The following is a 15,626-nucleotide window of genomic DNA, read 5'->3' on the forward strand; positions in this document are numbered from 1 at the left end:
AGGGCAGCTATTCTCAGACAGGGGCTGGGCAAAGCCGGGGATTCAGGAAAAACCCTCGATCCCAGGGACAAAGGAGCTGCTTCTGCAAGGGAACACCGAACAGCGGCAGACAGTGGCCGGAAGCTCGGCTCCAGGAGCTTGTCCGTTCTCGGCGTTAGGAATTGTTATCTGTCAGGCCAAGAAGAGCAACCCAGACTCCAGGCTCCATGGATGTTCCTTCAGCACCTCCGCTAGAATTTGGGATAGAAGTGGACCCAGAGCAGGAGAGAGACAGAGACAGAGACAGAGAGAGACAGAGACAGAGACAGAGACAGAGACAGAGACAGAGAGACAGAGAGAGACAGAGAGAGGGAGACAGAGAGAGAGAGAATGAAGGTGTGTGTACATGGGGGCGGGGGAGGAGGCAGTGGCTCTGGGATGAAGCAAGGTGCCCTCTCACAGCGCAGGCCCCCTAACCTGGGTCCCTTTCATCCACCTTCTCTAGCCCCAGTCCCAGACCCTGCTGCTCTTTGCTCTTCTCAGGGCTGTCTAATTCCGATTTCTCAGGCTTCTGGACTTGTGATAGCCATCCTAGTAAAATTAAATCGGCCATCCCCACACAATCATTTATAAAGAACTTTACATCCAGCTCAGATCCTAGACAATGTTTCCTACTTTTAAAAGCCTCCCAGAGAACACAGTTCCAAAGCCACTGCTGGGCCAGTTCTTCTGCAAGTCTAACCCAAGTCCTTCTTACCTTACCTTTGGTTCATTTTCTCTTAATAGGTTCCCAGACACATTGGGATAACTGACTTCCATGCTACCATTACCAGTGACAATGGACTTCATTCAGTGTTTACTGCCCCACTCCCACTCAGAAGTTTACAATACAGCCGAGAGCTGACTAGCCTCTCCTCTTCCTTGTTCTGTTTCCAGAGCCCACAACTTTGAATACTGCCAGCAGATTCCAGTCATAATCCAAGGCCTAGGTGGTGCACAAGCAGTGATATAACAGGACTCCATGAAATGCTTGGATGGGGAGGACCCTTCTAACTCTAAGGTTATGGCTGTACTGTACATTCCCCTACCTATTCCTATAGCCCCAGCATGTGACCTGCAAAGACAATGACCAAGGTAATTCATTCAAGTGCAAGCAGGAAACTACCACCAGGAGAACAGTGCCTCCTTCCGCCAAGCTTGCCTCCCCCAGGAGCTCAGGAGAATCAACCCAGTCTGTGTATTCCAACCTTAAATAAGCAGGCATGTAATAGGTCTTTCTTAACTCATTGCCCCAAACAATTTCAAGAACTCGAAACTTAGAACTAAACACGAGTCAGAGATCATTCTGATCTGCACGGCTGCTGACAAGAAGCAGGTCCAAGCCCAATGCATCTGTAAAGGACAGGCCAATTCCAAAGGCCAAGAAAGAGTCACTGATGCAAAGGAGAGACAATGCTAGACTCTCAGGATGCTTCTCACCAAGCTGTGTGAATTTACACACATGCATGCACACACACAGCTCACAACTTTTGCTCTTCACAGAGACTGTCCTATGCCCAAGAAATCTATCAGTCGTTTAGCTGTGCCCAAAGCTTTATGCCTCTTGGATCACGGGCTCTCCACACCCTGAAGGCAGAGGCCCACTTCTCCAGCTCTCTCCAGGAGCTTCATTCCTAGGTATTCAGTTTTCTCAGTCAGTGCTGGGGTATCACATAAAGGAATAAATAATGGCCTGGTCTCACCCTCTAAGAGCCATAAGTAAATTCCAGTATAAAAGGACTCTGAAAGATATATGAGAGAAAAGAAAGACTCAATAGATTGTCCCGCAAATAAGGTGTCAGGTTTCCAAGTCCAAACAAAGACCACAACTCTGGAAGCACAAAGATCCAGCATCAATAGTGAGCTGCCTGGCTTATGGGCTTGGAGGCACTGAGCAAAGTAGTTAACTCCTCTGATGTTGTATTTCCTCATTATAAGCCAGGCAATAGCAGATGCCACTGATAAAGACTAGCTGAGATGTCATGGGGCAAAGTGTTTGTCCCCTTCTTTCTTTAGTCTATAAGTTAGAATTTTTAACCATATCTCCTGGGTCACTTCCTTCCCTTTGAATGACCTTCCTTCAGTTTCCTCTCACGATCCCACAGAAATCCCTCCATTTGATCAAAAAAACATGTGCTGCCAACAAATCTTTCCAGAACTCCTTATACTTACAATCTGCTTCAACAAAAATTCTTTGGACTTGATCTCTCTGACATCTCTTTTGTTTCAGCATCCATAAATCAAACGTGCTTCTTGACAGTGTGAATAATATCCCATAACTAGACTTTCCTTTTAAAAATAAGGAGGGAGACACATTAAGCTATGACTTTCAAGGGGCAGGAAAGACAAGGTTAATCCAGTCAACATGGCTGAAGACAGTATATCTTTTTCTTCTTTTAAACTAGGTACATGTCATTCCTGTTTATGTAAACCCTTAAGAGAATAAGTACATTTCCTTTCCAAAAAATGTGTACTGATTTAATTCTCCAAAGATCTGTGAGTCAAGCATTACTCATGCCTCTAATTGAATATCATTCTGTGACCCTACAGTCAAGCTGAGGATGCTCATACATTATTTCATTTATAAAGTGTTGCTGGGATATATATGATAAATGCCCAAAAAACATTTCCCCTTTGGTCCAGAAACAAATAAAATTAAATCCCACATCCTACAGTGGTTTTGCACTTTCCTGAAGGTACCTATCCCCAGTGGTCCATACTTTAAATACTAAGGGAGAACACTGGGATAAGACAGTGACATAATTATTTGTGTAGTGCAGCTCTTAGATGCTGTACCTCCATCTCCCAGCCCCTACAACACCCCCAGACTGTATCACTTGATATTTAACATGGGTGTACACACCCTCTTTGGTGGTTTCCACATGGCATTGCTTCATAACCCAGCTAGTCTGTGTCCCTCTTACTGCTGACCTCCTAGAAGTTACCCCTCCTCGTTGCTCCTGTAGGCACTACATCAGAAGGCTGGAAAAGGTACTGTACTTTGCTGCGGAGACCCCTGATTCTAGGCCTGCTCTACAGACTTTCAGGTGATGAGTTCATAACCACTGACCCTTGAAGGAAGAGTAAAACAGGCACACATATGACACAAAGGCTCCTCTTTCCTAGACAATCCCATCCCAAAGAATCCTGTCCCATATGTCATGTTCATTTGTCTATTCCTCCGACACATCTCTGTACTCATCACAATGAAGCATTTCTGTTCCCAAAGCCTCCTATTTACAGCTTTCTTTAATCTTTGAGGCTGACCACAGATAGTTTGATCCTTCTCTATATCCCTTTGCCCATTCTCTGAGGAAGGGGTGAGATCATCCAGGTAATAATTAAACTTCAGAGTCAATCATAAGGAAGTCAAATGCAGGCTGAATTTTCCTTGACTCATTATATCCAACTTTGAGAAACCATCTAGATCTGTCCAAGTCCAAATGAGCTATGCAGCCTCTCAACCTTTCCAAAAGCCAATTTGGAAACAAACTCTCTTGACAATGTGCTAGAGCTAGTCAAGGTCACAGTGGAGACTCCATAGGGATCAACCCACACTCATTGACGTCCACGGAATGGTCTTCTCCAGATTTCCTTTCTCCTACTCCTGCCATCATTCTCCAGGAAACATTCCAGAATATTCTAGAAAGTAAGTCTCTATAGGAATTCTCTCTTTGGTCAAGAAGGATGAGGAAGCTAGTGACTTTTTACAAATGGAAGAGCAGTGGTTGTGATGTTCTACCAAGTCTCTCTGAGAATTTGCAGAAACTCTCTCTGCTTCACCCAAACTTCCTATTCAGAATGAGAGCTCTCCACATCTCTGTTTCTAACCCCAATCCAAGACTTCTCTGGGTGTTCAGGTCCTCAGTCCTACTGTCTTACAGCTGGCTCTTGCTGGTCACAGGAATTTCTTCTACCTCAGGATACATAAACCATATGTTGGTAAGATCTTCCTTTCATCCCTGTTCACACTTCACTCATTCATATCCATTTCTCTATCCCCACATTCTGCAGGTAGCATTCCCTAATTCTTTCTGCCTCTAGACACTCCTTTTAACATTCAATTTCTTGCCTCTATTCCCTCTGTACTCATTTGCCTTAAGACCCATCCACATCAAACATTTTTGTCTAAACCACTGTTTCTTGCTACCATCCTTTTCTATTTCTTCCCTTGCCTCTAACCCATAATTCCTAAGGCTCATGTGTTTCCTAGGCCTGTGGACTCCTCTTTCATTATACCCTACTGCATGAACCCAGAGCTGTAGTTACTTCCACCTTTCATCCTCAGGCCTGCTTTTCCCTTCCTCCAGATTTCATGCTCCAGATTTCCTTATTCCTCCTCCACCCTTTTAGTTCTGGTTGCTTCTCCATTTTAAGTCTCCACTCTGTAGCACCTGTTTTTCTAAATCTCTTTCCACTCAGTCTGTGGGGTATCTGATTTCTCCAGCTTGTGCAGAATGACTTTCTGTGTTTATCTCCAGACGCCTAAGGCTCTGCCTGAATCTACAACACACCTGTATCTACTTAGCTTCTTGTCTATGACTCTGTGCCACAGGCTTCTAAGCTGGGGAACCCTGAGGGGGGCCCTGCTAGTCCCCATAGCAGCAAATCACCATGGGGATAGGTTGGCAAATAGTCAGGGTCCTTACTCTCCACAGTCACTATGGGACCTTAGACCTTAAATGGCCAGCTATTCTAGGATATGGGGGGAAAAAAAAAAAAAAGATCCTTAAAGAGCTAAAAAAAATTTTTTTTAAGTACTGGCTTTGCCTAATAGTATGAGTAAAATGGGCTTTGCCCACCACAGCTCTACTCATACTCAGCCTGGAATGAGTCTTGAGATGAACACAGTGAAATAGACTCCACAATGGCAGCAAACGAAAGGTATTTTCCTCTTTCACACTGCATCAGTGTAGTTAAATGAAAAAGTATGACCATGGAAGTTCTGATCCCAGACATTAGTCTTATTCTCATCCAGGAACACCATGCTTGGCAATCCTTATCCTTGTATGATAGTCCATCATTACCTAAGCAGAAGCAGCCCTCTGAGGTCTGCCCTAACTCCCCAGTCTCCCCAGTGAAGACAAGGATGAGACCTTCACCTGAAGGAGGCCAGTTCTTATCCTTGGTATCCGGTTCTCCTGTAGAAGGTGGGAGCTAATCCCAAGGGCACTTCTATCTAGCTTTCTGAGAAAGCATTAATAATGGTGATACAGGTATTTTGAATTCTTTATTTCACTTTGTCAACAGAACAATCCTGGATTGTGGCAAGGGTATTATCATTGTCCACTTTCTACAAAACAAGCATCTGATCAAATATATTAGGTGATTCAATCAAAATCATTCTGCCAAAAGTTGCCAAAGTCAGTGTCCTGAACTCTGTTCAGCTCATTCAGCCTTCACAGAAGGGCCTGGTGAGAGGAATGAAGTATCCCCATTAAGACTTATATTGGTCAGCTTGCTGTTGCTGGAAGAAAATACCTGATGCCTGCAGTTTAAAAGAGAAAAGGTCTAATTTGGCTCATAGTTTCACAAGTTTCAATCCACGACTGGCTGGCTCAAGGCAGAAACATCAAGACAGAAAAGATGGTGGAAGAAAGATGCTCACTCTATAGCATGGGAGAAGCAGAGAACAGCAGAAGAGCCAGGCCCAGGGACCTCAGGCACAGCCCCCTGACCCACTCAGGTAAACCCAGAAGCACATTTTACTAATATCCTAAGTGTTTCTCAACCCAGTCAAGTTGCCAATCAAGATTATTATATGATGTGTGCCAACTCTCTCCCCAAATTTCTTCCCCATCTTTGCAATCAAAGAGTGGTGACCTACAAAGAGAAAATAGGTGAGAGGGAGTCCTGGAAAGGGTCACAGGGTGTAATAAAAGGTTGTGGTACTTAGAAAACAAAACAAGTAAGTACCAGGCAAAGCAAGTGCTGTATGTCTCTTCTTTAATGGTTCATTCTCTTCCAAATTACCTTAAATTAAAAAATCAGAAACTAGTGTCCAGATGAATAAAAAGCCACTTTCTCAGAATCACTGACAGTCATTTACGCTGGTTCTCACTTCCAGGATTTCTGACTCCTAATTTAATGCTCATTACATTTTACTGAAGGTTCAGTGAATCACGTGGGGAATGGGAGGAAAGAGTAAAAATGCTTTATATGCATCTTAACCAATAAAACCAGAAAATTTACAGGATCAAATAACCTCTTCCTGGGATCACATAATACTCAAAAGGGAAAAGAATTTTATAATAATTAAATGTCTTTTAACCTCGTGCATCAGTTGAATTTTTGCTATATGCTGTTATTGCTTTTATAAATTAAAAAAAAACTAGCTTGAAGATTAAATTGAAAATGCTAAGTGGGTGAATGTTTGCTCTTTATTTTCTGTATTTCTGTAGTCTATAATTTTTGTCAACTCTCTCCATCTGTAATTACATAGATTAGTAAACTCAGGCCCATAGACATAAATTACTTATCCAATATTACCCAAGTACACTATTACAGTCCTATTCAAAAGCTACCGACTAAAGTTGGGAAGGGCAGGGACTGAGTGGCCGCTCTATGACTGACTGCAGGGTAGCAGGTACTGTTAAGTATCTCAGTGTCTCTGAGACTCAGATCATTCATTTGATTTCTAAAAGCCACACAGGCTGTGATTCCTAAGTAAGGTCACTGTAAGGAACAAACAAGATAAAAGGTGGGACAGCCCTTAGCCACCCAGTGCCCAGCAGCCTCTCTGTTTACAATAGTCTATGCTCCAGCTCTTTCTCCTTCCCCCCACTCACTCCTCAATTGACCTCAATCCAGCTGCTGCTGAAGTGTCCTTGTTGAAGCTGCTAATGGTGTCCTAATTGTCAAATTCAATAGTCTCACTTCACCTTCCAGAAGCCTTTCACACTTGTGACCACAGTTCCAGTCTTAAGACACTCACTCCTTCTGTGACACACACACCTCTCCTCATTGGCTTCCTACTTCTCAGCTCCTCCTTTTCAGGCTCAATCAGCAGCCTCTCCTCTTTCTTAACTATTAGTTTCCCAAAGAACAGCATTTACCAATCTGCAAGCAGAATGTTAACAGCATTTTTGTAATAGTGAGTAGGAATGATAGGACAGGATAGGACAGGCCAGGATAAAAACAGAAACATTCACAGAGCATCACCCTCTAATAAGATCACATATTATTTCATAAAAATTTTTGTTTAAACTATACATACGGGTATGTGAACAAATGTGTGTTAATCAGCTTTCCTCCATCACTGTCACCAAATCCTTGAGATAATTAACTTACACAGAGAAAAATTTATTTGGGGCTTGTAGTTTTGGAGGTTCCAATTCAAGATCCAGCAGACAAATTGCTTTGAGACTGTGGGCTGAATGGTAACAGTAGAGCTTGCGTGGCACAGCATAAATGCTTGCATCCTGAGCCAGCAAACACAAAGAGAAACAGGGAGATGCTAGGGTCCTACAACTCCAATTCAAGGATCTGCCTCAGATGACCCACAGGCCACCTGTGTCCTTCCAAAGGTACCACGTTCCAATACCGAGCAAGCACACCTTTAACACATGCACCTCTGAGGAACATCCAACATTCAAACAGCGTGTGTGTTCTTGCGTGTAACAGAAATAAATGTTTCTGTGGTTTGTGGTCTCAAACGCTGCCCTAACGCTCTTCTTTTATATTTCTCCCCAGATGATGTTAAATGGCACCATCTCACATACCTCCATCTCTAAGTTTTAAAAACAGTCATCTCACATGAAATCCAGACTGCTACACTCAGCTGCCTTTAGATTACCATCCCTATATGACTCACAAGATCTCACCTGTGAAAAGCACAAATATAAACTTACATCTTCCCATAAATCTGCTCTTTTAACTTAAGGGTAACACCATCTACCTAATTATTTACTAACACACAGATTCCATAAACTCATAAACACCTAGTACCAAAAAACATACTAGGCACTGAAGATTGAAAAATAATCATGACACTGCGTTTGTCCTTAATAAAGTCATAATCAGAAACAGAAAAATAAACAGATTCATAAAACAACTTGGTATCACTTTGCGGCCTTTTGCTAAGATCAAGTGTAGTATCTGTTATCAGCATAATAAAACAAAGTTGTCCCACTGTAGAGATATTTCCAGCATGCTACAGAACCAAAATGTCAAATTAATTCAGTCTGAGGAATGTATGTCTTTTCCAAGGCTACAGACTAAGTTGAGATTTAAAGTAAGAAAGTTGTTCACTGGTGCATAACAAACAGGTTGGAATTGGGAGATCGTGTCTACATGCACGTGCATGTGTGTGTGTTTGTGTGCTTCTATGTTTGTGTGTATGGATACACTGTGTGAATATTTCAGGGAAACCAAGAAAGAAAGGTGCTCTCTAAGAGAGAACAACATGAATAAAAATATAATCTGTGTAAGTAACTGCACGAATGACAAGCTGCTAAAGTCCAAAGGCAGGAAGGGACAGAGTAGGTGTCTGAAAAGTTCAAATCATAGAGCTCCTCCTACGTTATGTGGAAAGTCCTTTGATTTTCAGCCAGCAGAGACAAGGAAGAGTTTTAAGTAAGGGAGAACTATGATTTGATTTTCATTTTTTACAAAGTCCCCTACATGCTTATGCAGAGGATAATGTCCAGAAGGCCCAAGGAGAAAGCATTCATAGTGTTCAAAAATAGGTTACAATGAAACTCAACCACAGCACTAGAACAGGCTACATGACAGTGAATTGAAGGAAGTTTGATTCACTGCAAAGACAAAATTTACTATCCAGTCCTTAAGCCAGAAACCTGAAATCTGACAAGACTCTTCCCCTTACCTTAACCTCCTAATTTAATCAGCTACTAAGGTCTATCTATTCTGCCTCCTGGCCAGTTCTCAAACTAGCCCACACTATTCCTTCCCTTGCTTAGTTTAGGCTTAGTTCAGAGAGTTAACCATCTAAAGCCAGAGCTGCTTTAATATTTTAATAATCCTTCCCTTGTTTACCTACAACTATCCCTGCTTCCCTTCCACCTATCTGCCACACCTATCTGTCATGCATTTGCAGTGAGATGGTGTTTGGAGGTGGTCCTGTGGGATGTGCTCAGATAATGAGAGTAGGTCCCTTATAGTTGGGATTTGTGTCCTTATCAGAAGAGACACAAGCAACATGACTGCTTTCTTCACTCTCTGAGGACATAGTGAGAAGGTGGCTATTTGCAAACAAGAAGGCCCAGACCAGAATTGAATCAGTCAGTACCTTGATTTTGGATTTTTAGCCTCCAAATCTGTGAGAAATATATGTCTGATGTTTAAATTACCCAATCTACTATATTCTGTTACATCAGTCAGAACTGAGACACTAATCTTTCTTCATCCCAAAATACCACACCCCACAAAAAGCTTCTCCTGACTCCACTATTTCTTTCCATGGTTCAGCATTTTTCAAGTTACTTGCATGCCAAAGCAGAGCACTGATTTCTCCTCTTTCTTATTCCCATAACCAGCACCAAACATAGGAGCTTTGTTCTCTTCCTAATGCCACTATTGGAGCTCAGGACTTCTTTATCTTATCACTGGATTTCTGTGATCATCTTTTAATTGACCTTTTTAGAATAAGTTTTCAAGTTTTAGAGATTTTTAATCATTCAATCTATAAGTGCATGACCATTGTAAAAATATTAAGTATGTAATTAAAAAATAATTAGAGTCTCCCTTATGCCTTACACCTTACTTCTACCCTAGAAATAATAATTTTCCAAATTTAATATGGATCTGAATAACAGGAATACTGATAAAGTACTTACTCTGTGCAGGATAATATTTAAATCACTTTAAATGTATTAATTTATTTAACCCTCACATTTGTACAACTGCTGTCTGTATTATCCATATAAGGAAGCACAATGGTTAAGGTTTTTCCTGAGGTCATATAGTCAGTGAGTAGCTAGCTATTTACTTAAATACGCACTTACAGGTACATGAAATGTACCATCTATATATTCATTGTTTTAGGTTTTTCTATTATTTTACACAAATGGGTAATAGTATACATATTTCTTTATATTTTCACTTAAAAATGTATCTTGGGTATTTTCCCATGTTGGTATATATAAATTTACTTCATTCTTTTTTAAGTGCAGTATGTTATTACGAAGTATGATATAGCATTATTTATTTCACCAATTCACAATTGATGGATATTTGGGTTGTTTTCAATTTCTTACTACTGGAGAAAAAATGATGTGATGCACACCTTTGTACATAAATCAAGGCACTCATGTGTGAATAGATCTATAGCACAATTTTTGGAAATAGCACCTCTGGTATTTCCATTTTTAATTTTGAAACATTCTGCCAAAATATCTCCAAAACAGCTTTGTTGATTTACATCCCCGCTCACCATATATTAAGGCACCTATTTCCCTCAGCACCTGCCAACACTCACTAATATCTACCGTTTTAATTTTTAACCATCTATCTGATGGGTTTCTCTGACACTCTTTAACAATGTAGGGTCTCTGTGGTGCTTTAACTTATATTTCTCAAGTCGAAGCACAGTGCATCATTTTTCTCAATATTAAGTGGACAAAGGCATTTTTTTATGAGAACTACTCAGATCCTTTGCCCAATTTTCAACTGGATTGTTTGGCTTTTTTATGCTACCTTGTTGGATATTTTCCAAATTATCGACTTTGACACTTTGATGTTATAAAAAATTTTTCCCAATGTATAATCAATTTAAGTTGTATCTGTGGTAAGCACAATATTATCAATGTAAAAAAAATCATGAAATAAATTTTGTCAGTTTCTGCTTATGGATTCCAGGGTTTAGACCTTCCTGGAAAAATCTTTTCCATTCTAATATTAAATATATTTTCTACAGTTTTTTAAAATCTTAGTATTATTTTATTTATAAAATGTAACATAAGTCCATCTAAAATATATTGAATACAGAGTAAAGGAATGTCAGACCTACCACACCCCACTGACAAATAACCAACAATTATTCTAAATAAATTAAATAATCCTGTCCTTTTCACTGAGTAAAAGTGTATTAATGAAAGTAGAACTCTTCTTCACACACTAAATTCTATGCTCTCCACAACTGCTATAATTTTAAAGTACCTTAGTATAGATGGAAAATCCTCTTTCTCCTTAACTACAAATGTTTTAAAAATAAGCATGGCTCTTCTTGACTTCTTCCAAAGAAATGTTAGAATGGGCTTGTTAAATACCCCCCCCTTAAAAACTCGTATTGGGATTTAAAACAGTCGTACCAACATTCACAAGTTCAAAACATCTTTATTAACACTGGATATGAGGATTAAAAATGTAAATACTAATTTACCCACATTAACATGTGGCTGCAAAAATTTTCCAATTGATACTGCATTAAAGATAAAGCTATTCAAGGGCTGACAGAGTAGCTCGGGGGTCATGCATTTGTCTAGCATGTGTGAGACTCTGTGTTCAATCCTCCTATTAAAAAAGAGATCCCAACCTCCTACATGTGAGTTAAATCCACTTTACCAAATTCATTTACCTTCATTCTCATCTATAAAGTCTTTCAAACAGGATACTTAGCTTACATAACCCTTCATTCCCTGTGCCAGAAATAGTAAACAATTAGGGGCAGAGAAAAATAAATATGTCATTTATCCATGCATATTCATTCTGCAACACTGACATTCTGGATCTACCCCAGATCCACCATTTGACAAGGATAAAATAAAACAGCTTTATTAACTTGATTGGGAAAAAGTTTTTTATGACGTTATGTACTTTCAGGGTTTGTGGGACAGAGAATTTGGTCTTGAACAAGGCAACAGACAGTGAGATTTGAAACCCAAGGAGCACTGACTGGGTCCTCACTCACAGCACGTAGGATGTGTTTTATACAGTACTTCTGATAGATGAATTATATGACAGAAAAAGATGAAGAAAGGCCAAAATAACTGAGATACCACAATCTGAGAAGACAAAAAGAAAAACGCTCCCCTCTACGCTTCCAGAACTTAAACAAACAGGGACTAGGCATTGCAAGAAACTGAAGAGATGTTGCATTACAGCAAAGCCACCACACTGAGGGGGCAGAGGATCAGGAATGACAAGGGGTCAGGGTGGCCACACGAGGGTAGCAGAGAGCAAGTGAACAGGAGACAGTGGTAAAAGTGAAAGTTATTGGAACTCAAATGTAGACCAACATAGTCCTTTATACTCTGCCAGTAAGCATAGCGCAAGATTCTGTGCCATGCTCAGAAACACAGAGAAGGAGTGCTTACATATCTGTTCCAAGCTAAAGGAACAGAGAAAGGATGGAGTTCTATGCTAGGAGTTCCACATAAATACCCTCACTTACTAATCCTCGTGACAAAACTATACGATAGGCAATAAGGAAGTCTAATGTTTAAAGAGTCAAAAGACCGAGATCAAATAAAGTGAAATAGCTGGTTTTTAAGAATCCAGCTTCAAAATCCATGCTTTGTCACTTATCTGCATTCTCTAAGGTGAATTACAATCCCTCCAGACACTGGACCCAGAACCTGGGTAGGTTTTTTAGAATAGGACACAAGGTCACTTTTAGACCTGGTCATGGCTTATGTCAGTGGCCCCCAAGCCTAATGCAATTATGGATGGACAAAACCTAGCATTTGTGATTGGTTTGTTGTTTAGCGCTTGGATTGGTGGTGTGAGTGTTTCACCCGCCCAGGGGTGGAGCCAGTATATGATATATTGAAGGAAGAAGGTGTGTCGCTCTCTCCTGCCAGTTAGTGCTTTTGCTGTTTGCAGTGGCCATGAATGGCTGCCCCACCATGCCACGCTGCCTTGGAGACAACTGAGTATGGACTGAAACCTCCAAGAACTGCAAGAAACAAACCTTTCCCTCCCTAACGTTGGGCAAAAAGTATTTTGTCTCAACAACGGGTAAAAAGTAACTAAGACCTTCGCAGTCCACAGAAAATTAACCCAACTTTGCATGAATAGTGAGAGTACTCTAAATGTATCCCCTTCTACTGCCAGCTTAACTATACGAAGGTCAGCAAAAATCGTCAGCTTGGTAAGTACGCGTGGATACAGCAGTCCACAAAGAAGCGCTGGGACTGCAAGCCCTGGCAGAAAACTTCAACAGGTTTCATCTGGTTTAGGATTTCTATTCAGATGGTAACAAGCTCTGAAATTTTAGTGCTTAAAAAGATGTTAAGACCAAAAGAGACCAGAAGCAGACCATAAGACTACCAGACAAGGGTTTAAAAATAAAAAAGTAGTCGCCAGTCATGGTGGGGCATACCTGTAATCCCAGCACTGGAGAGGCTGACACAGGAGAAGCATTGCGAGTTCAAGACCAGTCTGGGCAACAAAGTGAGTTCAAATCCAGGCCGAAATGCATAGTGAACTCTGTCTCAAAAAAGATTTTTAAAAATGCAAGATACATACAAAAGGATATAGAATAGCCTCTCACATTCAATCATAACCATCAGTGATGGCCTAACTGATATACAGGACCCACTCTGAACCCAGCTGTCTAAGAGAAAGGGATCAGACAAGAGTTACTGAAGTGATAAGGGAACTGGCAGAAGGCTAAAAATTGGAGCATTTCACCTAATGTACAAGAAGCTGAAGAGCGATTTGATAACAGTCTTAGACTCTAGAGAGACATTATACAGTGACTGGTAAAAAAAAAAAAAATGAGGTGTTTTCCTTTCATAAACCAGGGGGAAAACCTTTAAGTGGCAGCTGGAAATTCACTTTAGGCTTGTAACCGCTCTTGAGTGTAAAATCAAACTGCAAAAATCAAACAATCTTAACATTATGAGTGAGTGTTTTCTCTGTCATACCACCATTCAACCAACCTTTAATAAGTACCTATTATGTGTCAGGCATTGTTATATGCAATATCCTTTAAATTTCCAGCAACGCAAATTTGCTCAAAATTGACAGGGTGACTTTTCTCATGGAGCGTACATTTAATAGGTGAAAAACTCAAGACAATAAATACATAAATGATAAATTATTTTTTAAAAATAGCAGAAAATGACAAGGATTGCAAGAGAAAGGGAAGCCCTCCCAGAGGAGGTGACATTTAAGCTGAGGAACAAGAATAGCTCAACGCAAAGCAGGAGGGGAGATTTTCAGCTCAAAAGGGCATATGTCTGGGCTGGGCATGAGGTTGGTGTGCTGAAGATATAAAACAGAGACAGCACAATGGTGAGGTTACACAAAGTGACAGAGAGAGGCAGAGGCCAAATTATGTAGGCGTTTACAAAGCCAGCGAGCACTGGAAAGGAAGAGTCAAGAAAATCATTTACAAGTGATATTTTTTTGTCTGAGACCTTAACACAACTGTGATTTAATGAAGTATTTACATATATGGTTCCCTCAGGAATCAATTAGCTCTTTGTCAGGAGAAGCAGTCTACGGTGAGTTGTTTCTTAGAATTGCCAGGGCCTACGAATCACCAAGGAACACATGTTGGTACTAAGGTCAGAAATCTTCATTATGAACCGATGGACCCAAAACACTGTGGGTACCTGTATTGTTTTTAACAAGTGCCACCCAAGTATATTCAGTCACAGATGGGAATTTTAGAGACATACATTAAGATCTTGGCTCTACTCACTAATATATAACTTATAGGAAGTTACTAATTTTCCCAAATTTCACTTTCCTAATCTGTGAAATGGGAATGGCTTTGTCTGCAAGTCAGAGACATGCACAAATGCTAAATAATACAGCATATGTAAAGTGCAAGGTACATAACAGGCACTCTATGAATGTTGAATGAATCAATATAGGCAACTTATGCATAAATCAAAAGATATATTTTCATTCTGTGCAATGCTTGTTGTTTTAAGCCTGCAATATTTCTTATAAAGAGAGCCCAAGATCTCAGAGTAGAGGAGAAATCCTGGACCAGAAAGCAGCTTCTACCCTCTGCCTCTTGCTTCGGATTTCTTCTCCATCTCCTCTTCAATTCACCTAGCTATTCTGACTCACCAGCCCCTACCCCTTCCCACTTCTAGTCTCCCCTGAAATGGAAAACAGCTCCCTCGGCTTCCCTCCCTCTCCAGTCTGCCCTGGAGATGACCCCAGTTGGTTGTCAGAGAGATGTCTGGGTAACAGATGACACTGAGTGAGGACTGTATGTGCCAGAAAATGTATAAAGTGACCAAATAACCTCATTTGTCTGAGACTTTTCCAATTTTAGCATTAGCAGTCTTGGAAAACACCTCAACCCTTAACATATAATGCCTACTGCTCATTCTACAAAACTTACACTGCTGAGCACAAATGTCTGTGCCCAACAACATTGTTTATGCTAGGTATTGGTGTCTGGGTCTTACACACATGCTCTAGGGATGATCTCTACTTTATTATGGGGTCTAAGACAAGACCACATTCTGTAGGTCCTGGTCAATGTCATGAAACAGGATTTGTGGTCTCCAGAACAGTTAGGTCTCTGCATCAAATGATGTGCATCCTCCTGTCTCTCTATCCACCACTGCCAGTTATCCCTCTAAAATGCAAATTTAACACTGACATTTCCCTGCTAAACCCCTATAATGACTCCTTGTCTGCAGAATAAAGAGCAACCTCTGACATAAATCCCCTTTACA

Source organism: Cavia porcellus, unplaced genomic scaffold (assembly GCF_034190915.1).
Source record: "Cavia porcellus strain 051 isolate PalLab524CR breed Dunkin Hartley unplaced genomic scaffold, mCavPor4.1 scaffold_7, whole genome shotgun sequence".
Classification (NCBI taxonomy): Eukaryota; Metazoa; Chordata; class Mammalia; order Rodentia; family Caviidae; genus Cavia; species Cavia porcellus.